Genomic DNA, 14,501 nt, shown 5'->3' with positions numbered 1-14,501 from the left:
TCATAACAATCTTAAATGTTTATGTACCCAAAAGCAAAACTTCACAATACATGAGGGAACGCTGATAGAACTGAAGAAAAATAGACATATCCATAGTTATAGTTGGAAACTTCAACACTCCACTCTGAGTAAATGGCAGAAAAAGTAGATAGAAATTCATAAAGATATAGCCAACCTGAAGAATACTATCACACTAGTTGATATTTATAGAACACTCTCCTAATCAGAGCACAATGAACATTATTTTCAAATACAATGTTCACCAAAACAGACCACATTCTGGGCCATGAAACAAACCTCAACAAACTTTGAAAAGAACTGAAATTGTACAAGGTATATTTTCAGATCACAGCAGAATGAAACTACAAGTAAAAGAAAGACATGTGAAAAAAAACAAATATTCAGAAATTAAGTAACACATCTACAAATAACACGATTCAAACAGATAAAAGGGACATAAGAAAATATTTTTAATATAATGAAAATATAAATCTAATATATCAAAATTTGTGGGCTGCTATAAAAGCATTAAATTTAGGGGTGCCTGGGTGGCCCAGTTGGTTAAACGTCCATCTTTGGCTCAGATCATGACATCACACTTCATGAGTTCATGAATTCCAGCCCTGCATCAGGCTCTCCAGTCTCAGCATAGAGCCTACTTCAGATGCTCTTTCTCCCTCCCCCTCTCTTTCACTACCTCTTCCCACACACGTGCATGCTCTCTATCTCATAAACAAACATCTCTTTAATGTTTATTTTTGAGAGAGAGAAATAGAGCATGAACAGGGGAGGGGCAGAGAGAGAGAGGGGGAGACGCAGAATCCGAAGCAGGCTCCAGGCTCTGAGCTGTCAGCAGAGCCCAACATGGGGCTCAAACTCACTAACTCCGAGATCATGTCCTGAGCCAAAGGCAGAGGGTTAAATGCCTGAGCCACTCATGATCCCCTGTTTTTTTTTAAAGGAAGAACAAATTTGAAGAACTAAGTTTTCACCTTGAGAAAGAAGAGCAAATACATTCAAATTAAATACAAGAAATAATAAAAAGGATAATAAAAGGATAAAAACAGAAATCAATGCAATACCAAAACCAAAGCACAAAGAAAAAGTCAGTGAATCATATGTGCCAGAAAAATAAATTGTTTCAGTGCCATAATACTTAAATCAATCTTGTACTTTATAATTAAAAGAAGATAAATATGATATGATGCTTAGTAATTATATTTTTCACATGTAACAGAATATGCTATTTCTGCAAGATCTATGTTTTAGCATTGTCTAGTGACATTTTTCCAAACAGTTATTTTAAAGAAAGGGAGTACATCTAGGTAATTTATCTTTTATCAGTTTCTTTACACTTTTTCTAAAATTATGGTGGGAAGTAGTGCTGAGAAAGGCATGCAGCCTTTTGGCCCTCCCTCAGCCAAATAAGACTGGGCATTGGAACACTTCCTTACAAAGAGATAACCCTCATGATTTCTTTTGGGCTTATAACCTTGTGTGGGAATATATTTCCCCTTTATAAGCCCAATATATGCTCTTTTGTTCTGCATAAGCATATGGTACCTGGTATATCTGCCCTCTGTGGGGAGTGTACAGAGTCCTTCTACTCGGTCATGAGAGGGGTGAACATAGGCCAACTGCCCCGCGTCTGTTGCAGGGAGAGAGAGACCCATCAGCCATGGAGGACCGATGGCCACTACTGAAGTAACTTCTCCAAAGTAAGGTAATGTAAGTTACTTCCATTTTTAAAAAAATAATTGACTAGTAAATGTATTAAATCTAAATGAATTAAATCTAAATCCTTAAGTAAGGAAATGTGATATTTATTAATAATCTATTATGTGCTGTACATTTAGCAATGCCCATCCAAAATCTCATTCCAGAATATATCCTAAAATTAAAGGCCATCTACAACTGGCTGTTGACTTTCCTTTCTAGCTTTATCTTTAGCTACTTTCACTCTTGAAGCATGACTTAAAACTAGACTGGAGTTTCTCCTCACCAAATTCAACTCTGTATCTTTTGGACTCTAATTAGAATTCAGCCCTTCAAATTCTTACCCATAATTAAATGTTCAGATTAGTGTGTCTACACTTTCCTGTTTATTAATCCATAATTAACTTCTATCTTTTTTGAATTCCCAAACCACATTGTTTAATAATGACTATCACATTCTTCTTTACCTCATAGTCATTCTTCAAAATGGCTTATATTTTCTTTGTGGAAATATACTCCCCGCCTACGTTCAATAATATAATCTTTGAATAGGCTTCCCATCTAAATACTACTTTCTCATCCTCCCTTGAATGTAGGTGTTGTCATATGACAAAAATCTCATCAAGGGTATGCAAGCTTAAGTGATATGAGTAATTTCCATATTGTGACCTTAAAGAGAGTGATATGTTTTCCTTCCATCCCTTCTTCTGGCATTCTATCATCCAGATGGGACAGTGTTTGTGAAACAATTTGGTCCTAGGAATAGTAAAGCAACTAGATAGACAACTAGAAGATACCTGGGTCCTTGACATCATGGATGCACCATATCAACCCTGAACCACTTATACTAGATTATAGCTTGAAGAAAAAAAAAAAAAACAAAAAAAACTACGTTATCTTATTTAAGCCACTACTATTTTGGGTTTTGTTATAGTATATAAATCTTCATCAAAATTAATATGTCCTACAAGTTCCTTGGGAGCAGGAATCACATCTTCTTTACCTTTATTTATTTTTGAGAGACACAGACAGACAGACAGACAGAGTGTGAGCAGGGGAGGGGCAGAGAAAGAGGGAAGCACAGAATCTGAAGCAGGCTCCAGGCTTTGAGCTGTCAGCACACAGTCCAACGCAGGGCTCAAATTCATGAGCTGTGAGAACATACCTGAGCCAAAGTTGGATGCTTAACCACTGAGCCACCCAGGTGCTCTACCTTTGTAGATTTTGTATTCATACCTTGCTTAGCAAAATGCCTTATAGTTAATAAGCAAGTACTCAATAAATATTTATTGCATTGAACATACTTTCCAAAATCTTCATTGGATAACATCTTTATACAACACACACACAGCTTAGCATGCACACATATATTTCATTGCTCTGTTATCTGAGTGGATCTAGAAGCAATGACACCCCAGCAGCAATGTACACCCAGAACCCAGATTTTGGTTTCAAATATACTCTTCAGTAAAGGGAGTCAGAATTAACTGGAGATATGGCTGATCCTTGCACTGGAGAAAGAACCATAAAAGATGAGCCTAAAGAATGTTACAGTGTCAAAAATTAAGAAAGTGTTCTCTCACTTGCTCTCTCTCTTGCCCACCTACACACACACACACACACACACACACACACACACACACACACAGTGGTATGTCAAAGGAACTAGTAGACAACTTAAAGAGTCCCCAGTGGTTAATGCTGAAACAACTGAAAAAAAAAATCAGGTATTATTGGAGTTTAATCCAAAGTATAAAATATCCATGAGTCCATACTGATATACATAAATGATAAACAGAGATACAAGACAAATATCCCATAGAGAAGAATTCCAAATAATTTGTATAGATACTCAACCCTTAAGGAAGTGAGGCATAACTCCATACTCCTTAAATGTGGGCTGATCGTTGTGCCTTTCTTCCAAAGAGTATAGTGCAGAAAGGGAGAAAAAAAAGAATAAGTTTACAGTAGGGAAATTTAAAAAAACTACCTTAGCCAAATGATTAATTTTAACATCAACTATGATAAATAAGTTCACTGTATGTACCCTTGAGGTAATGTAATGAAAACTGCACTGTACCTCCCCAAAATGGGAGGTATTCCTCCGGAAAACATGTAACTCCAGTCTAATCATGAGAAAAACATCAGACCAATCCCAACCAATATCCCAAGAGTGACATTCTTCAGAGTAACCAGTACTCTTTAAAACTGCCAAGGTCATCAATGAAAGTCTGAGAAACTGTCAATCTAAGAAAAGTCTAAGGAGACATTACAATTAAATGTAATGTAGTATCCTGGATGGGATCTTGAAACAGAAAAGGGAAATTAGGCAAAAACTAAAGAAATCTGAATAGACTATGAACTTTAGTTAATAGAAATATATCAGTATCAGTTCATTAATTGTAAAAAATGCACAATACAAATAGTTAAGATGTTAATAATATGGGAAAGTGGGTGTACATATATAGAAACTCTGTATTCTTTATAATTTTGCTGTAATTCCAACACTATTCTAAAACTGAAAGATTATTATTAAAATATTACAATCATTCTCGTCTCCTTTCTTACTCTCACATCTAACATCTAACCCGTAAGAAAAATCCTGTTCATTCTACCTTCAAAATATAATCATAATCCAACTAACTCTCCCGCCTTTCACAGCTTCTACCCTGACCAGATCACCTTTCTCTTACTCCTGATTATGGAAGTATTTTCCTATTGATCCCTCTGGTTCCTCCATTTATTCCTCTTTGGTCTATTTGAAGCATAGCAATAATGGTAGTTTCTCTAAAACTATAAGCAAGTAATGTCCATGGACTACTCTAAACCCTTCAAAACCGTATCTGCCAGAGCAAGAACCACAGTCATAAAGGTCTACAAAGCCCCATGAGATTTGGCACAGTTTCCTCTAGATCCCATTTCCCATTGCCTTTTTCTCTCACTCACCCTCCCCCTAGTGATGACTCTAACATTTCTAGTAAGCTACCATCTCAAGATCTTGGCTCTTGCTGTTTCCTTTGCTAGAATGTTCCTCCCTAAGAATTGATATATTTCATTGTCTCACCCCCTTTAAATTTTTACTCACTTACCCTGTTGGTGAGTCCTTTCCTTATCCTCTAAACACATTTGCTCTTCCCCTTCCTTACCTTACTTATTTCTTTAGCCCTTATCACCATCTAACATAATATTTTCATTTGCTTATCTTGCTTATTTTCTGTCTTTTCTCATTAGAGAGTTGGGAATGTAAATTCAATGACAGTAGAAAGTTTGTCTGTTTTGTCCACTCCTTTATCTTCAGTACTCAGAATAGTGCCTGTCACCCAAGGGCCATTATTAATATTTACTGAATAAATGAATGGATATAAATATATATTTGGAAGGAAAGGTGTGCTTAAGTTCACATGGCTTACATAGTTAACTACCCCAGCCAAGACAGTTTATAACCAGTATTATGCCAAAAATGTTTTCCTAGAGATTAATGTTTCATCAGTTTTTGTAGATGGAGATTGTTTTCATTTAAAAGGAATTCATTTTTAAGAACAGTCAAATCTCATTAATTTGCACAATACTAATGTAAGATTTATGATCACTAAAACTGGGGCGTATGCTATGAAAAAGCAATTGTTAATCAAATTAACAGTATAAACAAAATTTTGGGAGATGACATTAGATTCCTAAATAACCTAAGAATAATTATTTATAGATTTTTAACAAATGTTGATATATATATATGGATGCTCTTAATTATAAGTCAGTCTCATTAAATCTTTAAATAAAGACCCATAGGAGTTCTGCTTAAAATGGTTTGAGAACAATTTGTTTAAATAACTGTGTGTACCTAAGAAAAACAAGAATGTATGTCTTCAGAAATAGCCTATTATTCAGGCTTTTTATGAATTCAGGCTAGTCTTTCCTTCTATTAGTCTGAGATGTAGAGTCTTAAAACATGTGTCTGGTTTCAGTTTCTCTGTTACATATTTTTTTCAATTTGCTTGGGTTGTAAAACAAACCTACTTGTACTACTTTAATGACATAAGACCTCAACACCTCTCAAGGTATTGGAAGGTTCTAGAGCTGATAGAGAAAAATTATATCTAGCATAACTTTTTTTTTCATGTGCTCTAATTGCCTTTTACTTCATATTTCCTCAGAACAAAGCTTGGAAACTATTTTCAATCCTTCTTTTAAAATTATTTTTCATTATTTTTAAATTATTTCAGTTATTTGAGTCCACTTTTTACTCTGTTGGGTGAATCTTACAGAATGTAAATATCAAAAAAAAAAAAAGCCACAGCTTGTTTGATGTTAATGGTATACCTTCTTAGTGTCTACACTATTTTTAACCAGTTTTCATGTTCTACAAAGCAAAATTGTTTTAAAAGATAAGCTACTCAATATGGAACTGTGACCTACTACCATAAAGAGGGATGGGTTTACCCTGTATGTAGGTATTGTACCTCAATTTTTATGAGTGGATTTTAATGCTACACTTTTCATGGTTGGTAACAATTAAATCTTTCCTTTAACTGACAATATAGAATCTGGCTGCAGTACACCAGTAATGAAACAGCTATTTATTATGACCAGTATCCATTCCGATTGTTCTACCTATTTGGATTAGTATATGCCAGCGAAATACTATTTGTTAAATATTTTTAATATCATGCCTATATAAAACATATTTGTTCTAGGTTCTTTCCAAGGGGTTCTTGATAATTTTTAATTATCTTATCAGAAAATCCTAAGCAAAAGGCTATTTTAGAGAAAAAATATTTATAAATAATTCCCCTAAATCAGGAGTTCTTGGTATCTGGGACATACATCCTTTCAGAATCTAATAAGAGGTTTGTATCATCTCCCTAGAAAACTTCACAGAGGCCCATAGACTCAAAATTAAAATCTCAAAAGTTTTGAAAGCCCTTTGATTGAAGCCCAGGTTAAAATCCCCTGAATATATATGCTAACATTGACCCTTCAATCAAGCTTTAGAGAGATGCATACTTAGATGTCATTCTTATCACTTGTAGAATTTTTTATATTATCTAATATTATGCCTTTCTACTCCCTTTTCTACTTCTCTCCTCTCTCCTCTCCTCTCCTTTCTACTTCTATCCATCTTTACCATTCTAGTCCAAGTCACTAGTGTATCTTGCCTAGACCCCTGAAGCAACTTTCTAACTTTTTTCTTCCTTTTCCCCCCCTTCAACTCTATTACAAATAGCAATCAAAGTGAGATTTTGTAAGATTACACTACCATTTATGTGGAACCATTTGAAATTTTTCCATTGTCTTCAGAACAAAACTCATTCCTTACAAGGTCAGCCAGGTCTTAAATGACCTAACTCCCAATTTTTCCTAGTTTCACCAATGGAAGTCTCCCCATTCCTACTACACTCCAATGATACTGGTCTTATTTCAGTTCTTCAGAGGTATCAAGTTTTCTCCTACCTTTATAGACAATGGTCTTTCTGTCTGAGATGTTCTTTCTTACCCTTTAAGATGGTGAGTTCCTTCTCATCAGCTTAAATATCACTTTCAGAGACAGGGTTTTCCTGAAGAACTCTGCAATATAAAATCAGTTCCCCATCCTGTAATTGTCATTTATGTGTATGAGTATTTATTTCTGCATTTCTCCCCAACTAGACAATAAGGTCTAGGAGAGTGAACATTATTCATGCAATACAGATACTAACACATTGTCTAACATATGTGATTTTTCATAATTTTATAAATATAAAAAAGTAGTTAATGAAATAGTGACATAATCTAGGAACAAAAAATACACAATTCATTATTGAATAATTACAGAGATAGGATGCTATCTACTGCAACACTTAGTTTTCTATATATGAAGAACATTGGATAAGACATCTGATCAATATGCTTGACATGTCATGCTCCAAACATATAAAAATGTTAGATAAAATGTATTAAAAATATTTCTAATATATGGTCAAAAGAAGGAAGGAAAGAAGGAAAAAAAGAATGGAAAACCCAATGTTCCAGAAACAAGAAGTATGCAAAGCAGTAATTTGAAGCAAATGTCAAATAGTTCATCTGGATCAAAGTATATAGTATATATAGGATCATAGTATATAGATCTTAAGGGCAAGGGCTAAGAATTTAAAGCTTGCACATGAACACAGCAGAGGTATCAGGAAAATATTAAGTAGAGAGGTGAACTTTAAGCCCAAATATTATTTCAGTTCTTCAGAACTGAACATTTCTTTGCCCATGAATAGGAACTAGAGAAATTCTGTCCTCTGGTTCTTTAGGCATCATCAAAATTTGATATCGTCATTTGATAACATCAAAATTTGTTATCTATTCCCAGCATGAGTGAAAACAGATTTCCAGGAGCAGAGAATTGAATAAAATACCACCAGACTCATGCTTCTACAGCACATGACACAAGTCCTCCAATAAAATTAACCACTGTTAAAAATGAATACTAGCAAGAAGAAGGATGCAAAACAATACAAACAGGAAAATTCTAATTTCAAGATCTGAATAAAATTAAATAATATACCTGAAAAGTTAATTTTAATTTGTACATATAAATTTCAAAAAGATGAACAATGGGGCACCTGGGGGCTCAGTTGGTTAAGCAACTAACTCTTGATTTCAGCTCAGGTCAGGTTGTGAAATAGTCATATCAGGCTCCACACTAAGCTAAGCATGCAGCCTGCTTGAGATTCATTCTCTCTCTCTCTCTCTCTCTCTCTCTCTCTCTCTCTCTCTTCCTCTGCCCCTCCCTGCCACTCTCATGCTCTCTCTCCTTCAAAACAACAAAAAAAGGATGAAAAAAGAGCTCAAACTTTTATAAAGCAATTAGTTATGAAAAAATAGCAGACCGATTTGAAAAATGGTCAAATAGAAATTCCAAAAATTGCTTATTTAATTAAAAAATAAATTTAATTTATTTTTTTTTAATTTTTTTTTTAACGTTTATTCATTTTTTGAGACAGAGAGAGACAGAGCATGAACGGGGAGGGTCAGAGAGAGGGAGACACAGAATCTGAAACAGGCTCCAGGCTCTGAGGTGTCAGCACGGAGCCCGACGCGGGGCTCGAACTCACGGATGACGAGATCATGACCTGAGCCGAAGTCGGCCGCTTAACCGACTGAGCCACCCAGGCGCCCCAAAAATAAATTTAATTTAAAAAGTTAAATTAAATTAAAAAAAAAAACTAATGGATGTATTCAATGGTTGGGTTAGTAACTAGAATAGGAGGCTAAAGAGGAAATAAGGTAAATGGAAGTTATACCTGAAAAAATGATCCAGAATACCACACGATAATTTAAAGAGATAGAAAATATGAAAAGTAGGTTAAAAGTCATGGAGGGTGAATTCAGAGGAAACAATTCAATGTCCAATAGGAATTCTGAAATAGGAAAACAGAGAAATAAGGAGAATCATTATTTAAAGGAATACTGTATTAAGATTTTTCCAAAATGAAAAATGTTTTTAAAAGAATACATGCTCAGATTGGAGAAAACCACCACATACTTAGCAGAAGTGATGAAAACAAAACACAGAGAATTTAATGGAATTTAAAGAATATAAAGTATCTGAAAACTATCAAGTACAAAGGGATATTGTTAAAAAATCGTATCTGCAGGAAAAAGATACATGGTGTGTCCATGCTTCCAATGGACAGAACACTTTTTATTAGTATCAAAAGAAATCAGAAGGCAATGAAATGTCTTCAAAACACAAAAGAAAAATAACTGCTAAAACTAGAATTATAATCCCAGGTAAAAAAGAAATTCACAGAAGAGCCAAAATAAAAAAATTTTTTGACAAACACACTATGAACACTTTCTGATATACTAAAAGACATATTCAATAGGAAAGAAATTGATCCCAGATGGAAAGAGTAGAATATAAAAATTAGTAAGAAGATTAGTAGATCCAATTAACTATGTAAAATATATAAAAATGGTTAAATGGGGAGAGACAAAAAAAATCCAAGGTGGCATGACGACAATGGCACAAAAGGTGAAAGTGTTATAAAGAAATATATAAAACATTATTGAGAGCAAAGAAGTTTTAAATAAATTAAAGGATATGTTAATGTTCATAAACTGCAAAATTCAATTTGGTAAAGATTTCAAGTCTCCCCAAACTGATCTACAAATTTAATGATTTTTTATTCCAATCAAAATCCTAGCATGACTTTTTTTTTTTTAAACTGGCAAGATAATTCAAAATTTAGGTGAAAACATAAAGGGGCAAGAATAACCAGAAAATTTTTTTTAATTTTATTTTTTATTTTTTAAAATTTACACCCAAATTAGTTAGCATATAGTGAAACAATGATTTCAGAAATTCTTAAATAATACAAGAACAAACTCGGTCTCGCTAAAGCTAGAGTAATTAAGGCACTGTGGTATTGGTGCGAGACAGGCAAAAAGATCAAAGAACAGAAGAGATAGTCCTACATTTATACAGGCACTTGATTTATGAAAAAGATGGCACTACCGCACAGAGAAGAAAAGGATGACCTTTTCAAGAAGATGAAGCTAGATTAATTGGATATTCGTACTCAGAAAATAAACTGGAGGCGCCTGGGTGGCTTAGTCCATTAAGCGTCCAACTTTGGCTCAAGTCATGATCTCACAATTCCAGAGTTTGAGCCTCACGTCGTGCTCTGTGCTGATAACTCAGAGCCTGGAGCTTGTTTCAGAATCTGAGTCTCCTTCTCTGTCTCTGTCCCACCCCAACTTGTTCGCTGTCTCTCTGTCTCTCTCTGTCTCTCTCTGTCTCTCTCTGTCTGTCTGTCTCTCTCTCTCTCTCAAAAAGAAATAAACACTAAAAACATTAAAAAATAAAATAAAATAAATTGACCCATGTTGAACATCATGGAGAAAAAAAATCACTTCCAGGTAGATTGTAGACCTTAATGTATAAGGTAAGACAACGAATTCTCTAGAAGATAAAAATGTTGGTTTGTGTATGTAAACAAAACAAAATGATAAACTGGATTACTTAAATAAAGAACTTGATATGAAAAGATACCATTAAGAGAATGAAAAGGCAAGGCACTAACTAGGAGAATATATTTGTAACATATTTATCTGAAAATGGACTTGTATACAGTATATAAAACTTCAAGAAATCAATGATTAAAAAAACACAATATATAAAACAGGCAAAACACTTTAAAATAGAGTTCAAAACAAAAGATAAGCAAATGGCTACTAAGTATTTAAAAAGGTATTCAATGTTATTATTCATCAGGGACAAGCAAATTAATAGCACAATGAAATACAACTATATACCCACCGTGGCTAAAATGAAAAAGACTGGAAATACCAAATACTGGCAACGATCTGGTGCAACTGATATTCTCAAACACTTTATGTAAGAGTGTAAATTGGAATAATCACTTTTGAAAAACTGGTTGGCAAAGTCTGGTAAGTTGAACATATGCTTCCCTATGTTATAGTAATTCTACTCCAACAGAAAAATGCACACATATATGCAACCAAAGACATATGTAAAAATTTTCATAGCACTTTCATAGCATCAATGGTATCATACTGGAATAGCTGATATTAGTATCAGCTAAATACTGGAGACAATCCAAATACCCCTCAGTATTAAAATGGATAAATATATTCATACGCTTTACAACAATAAAATAAACCCACTGTCACATACAAAAATATGGATAAACCTCACAAATAATACTGAGTAAAGATGCCAAACACAAAAGAGCATTTATTACATTTTTTTAAATTTATTCTACTTAAATAAAGTTCAAAACCAAAACTTAGTCAAGCTAATCAACAGTCAAAACTGTGGTTACCTTTGAGAGAGGTAATGATAGAGTATACAAGTGTCTCCAGAATGCTATTCTACTTCAGAAATATTCTATTTCTGATCTTAGTAGTGATTACTCAGCTGTGTTCACTTTGTAAAATCTCTGCAAACTTCACTGAGCTGGAACCTTAAGTCTATTTTTCTCTGTGTGTATTATACTAGGAAGGAGGATGGGCTATATGGGTAAGGGGCATTAAGGAATCTACTCCTGAAATCATTGTTGCGCTATATGCTCACTAACTTAGATGTAAATTTTTAAAAATAATAAAATAAATAAAAATCCAAAAAAAAGTTTATTTTAATGAGACAGCTCAGTAGGTTAAGTGTCCGACTTCAGCTCAGGTCATGATCTCAAGGTTCATGAGTTCAAGCCCTGTGTTGGGCTCTCTGCTGTCAGGGTGGAGCCTGTTTCAGAATTTCTGTCCCCCTGTCTCCCTGCCCTTTCCCCATTCCTGCTCTCTCTCTCTCTCTCAAAAATAAACATTAAAAAATAATAAATAAAAGTTTATTTTCATAAAAAAGGTAGCACTTAAAATGCTAAATAAAAATACATGGAAAATAGGAAGAGAAGATTTACAGTTATAGTGATCTAATGGGCTTATGTTATTCTAAATGAGGACAGAAAGAGTAAGATATTGTTAAGAATGCATATTAAAATTTAAGGGTAACAATGACAACAAAAAAAATAGTAATCATATGTTAACCTTCCAAGCTAGAACTGTAAAAATAGAAGAAAAAGAGAAAATCCCTACATGTATAATGGAAGAAAGAAGATCATAGTACAACAATCTGTAAGTGAACATGAAGGACATCATGAGACAATAATTTGGAAAAGGTAAAGGCCCTCAATGTTACAATCTCAATGAAATGATGAACTTAGAATATGTACCTACTGGCAAAAGTCAGTGGCTGGAAAACTTTTCTGTCTCCTCCCAGACTTTGAATTCTGGGGTACTGAGGGAGCCAAAAGTCACTCTTGGTAATTTTAGCAACAGATTCATCCTTAATGATAATTCATTTAAAGGGCCTCAGACTGGGGGTTTGCCAGGGTACCTGGCTGAAGGAAACTAAAATCCTTTTCTACAGGAATTATCTCATGTTAGGTCACTGAATCAGACCAAACTGAACATATACTTACATTCCAAAATTACAAAATGTATGAAGAAATAAGGCACCATGAGGAAGAAACAGCTGAAAACACATGTTACAAAACCTCAAAGAATCAGATATATTTTTATCAGACATTATATTTTCAGATTATTCTGACATTTCAGAGTTATTCTGATAATTACTGAATTATCAGAAACAATTTTAAAATGTGTTTAGGGGCACCTGGGTGGCTCAGTCGGTTAGATGTCCAACTTCAGCTCAGGTCATGATCTCACCATTCGTGGGTTCAAACACCACAATGGGCTATGTACTGATGGCTCAGAGCCTGGAGCCTGCTTTGGATTCTGTGCTTCTCTCTCCCCTTCCCCCACTCGCACTCTGTCTCTCAAAAATAAATAAACATTAAAAAATTTTCTTTAAATGTGTTTAAAAGTATTTAAAATAAAAGATGAATTTGAAAACATGAGTAAGGAACAATTTTTTTTAATGTCCGGCAGATTTGAAAAAAGAACTGGAATTTCTAGGAAAAAATCATAACTGTTGATATATAACATACAATAGACAATTTAAGCAAGCATAAGAAAAGCAAATGAAAAGATAATTAGTAAATGAGACAATGGGACACAGGGAACCAGAGATGGAAGCAATACAAGAGAAGTTAAAAAAAAAAAAAAAAACAAGAAACAAAAAACTGAAGAATATACTAAGAAGGCCAAACATATTTAATCAGAGTTTATGAGGAAAAGACAGGATTGGAAATTGACACTCTTCTGTTGGGATTTTATGCACTTAAGTAAACGTGATAGTGTTGAAGAGGGAAAGAACCAAGAGAATGCCTGCCAAAGTATCTATACAAGCCATAAAAGCTGACAAGAAGACACAAGACTCTCGGGTCACAGAAAAGAGATTACAGCAAAAACAATATAAGGATTATCAGTCTAGTTGCTATTGTGGTTCAATGAACCCCAAAACAAAAAGCCACAAGGAGGGCTTGTGAGGATGTGCAACAGGAGATGAAGCCTGAGTTTAGACAATTCACCATTTTTTATAGCAAGGGATTTGTAAATCAAGACTTCTTTGTCCAGAGGGACAACTAGTATGGACAAAAACCTTACTTTTCAAGATTATGTTCAGGAGAAAAAACAAAGAAGTTGGTCAATAAAGGCCTTACAATTTTGGTGTTTTTGGTCTAGCAAGACTCAGCAAGACAACAAGATGCACAAGAGGCCCAGAGCAGACAAACTCTCAAAATCTCATCCCAACATAAAAGTAATTTACCAGAAAAGAGCAAAGACACCATTCCACTAATGCAGCAATCACAATGAATCCAGGAATTCCTGCTTTTATTTCATTTTTGACTTCTGCAAATTCCTAAGTTTCTTTGTGATATCAATTCATTTTAAAGCATTTTTTGTCTAATCACCTTAAAAAAAAACTTTTAAGACTATTTTTGAATTTACAGAAAGACTGCTTACAATCTAGCAATATAGGAGAGAGGCAATAAACAAGATGATTTCAAATTGGGATAAGTGATGGAAAGAAACTAAACAGAATGATATGAGAGTATGACTCTGGACTATGGAGGCACTTAGGTAGGGCAGTCTGGAAATAACTCCCTGAAAAGGAAATATTAAGGAAAAGTCCTTAAAAGATTTAAAAAAAAATCAGCTATTATAAAAAAGAGAAAAAAAAGAGGAAAGAACTTTTTAGGCAGGGCTACAACAACAAAACCCAAAAGCTAGGAAGACGTTGAATATTTGAGAAACAGAAATGAAGCAGAAATGACTTTGACATATTTGAGGAGTCAAAAGAAAGCTAGTCAGCAGTGTTGGAGTAGAATGGGCAA

Source organism: Panthera pardus, unplaced genomic scaffold (assembly GCF_024362965.1).
Source record: "Panthera pardus isolate Hobbes unplaced genomic scaffold, ASM2436296v1 HiC_scaffold_8, whole genome shotgun sequence".
NCBI lineage: Eukaryota > Metazoa > Chordata > Mammalia > Carnivora > Felidae > Panthera > Panthera pardus.
Note: the sequence above shows the minus strand (reverse complement) of the source record.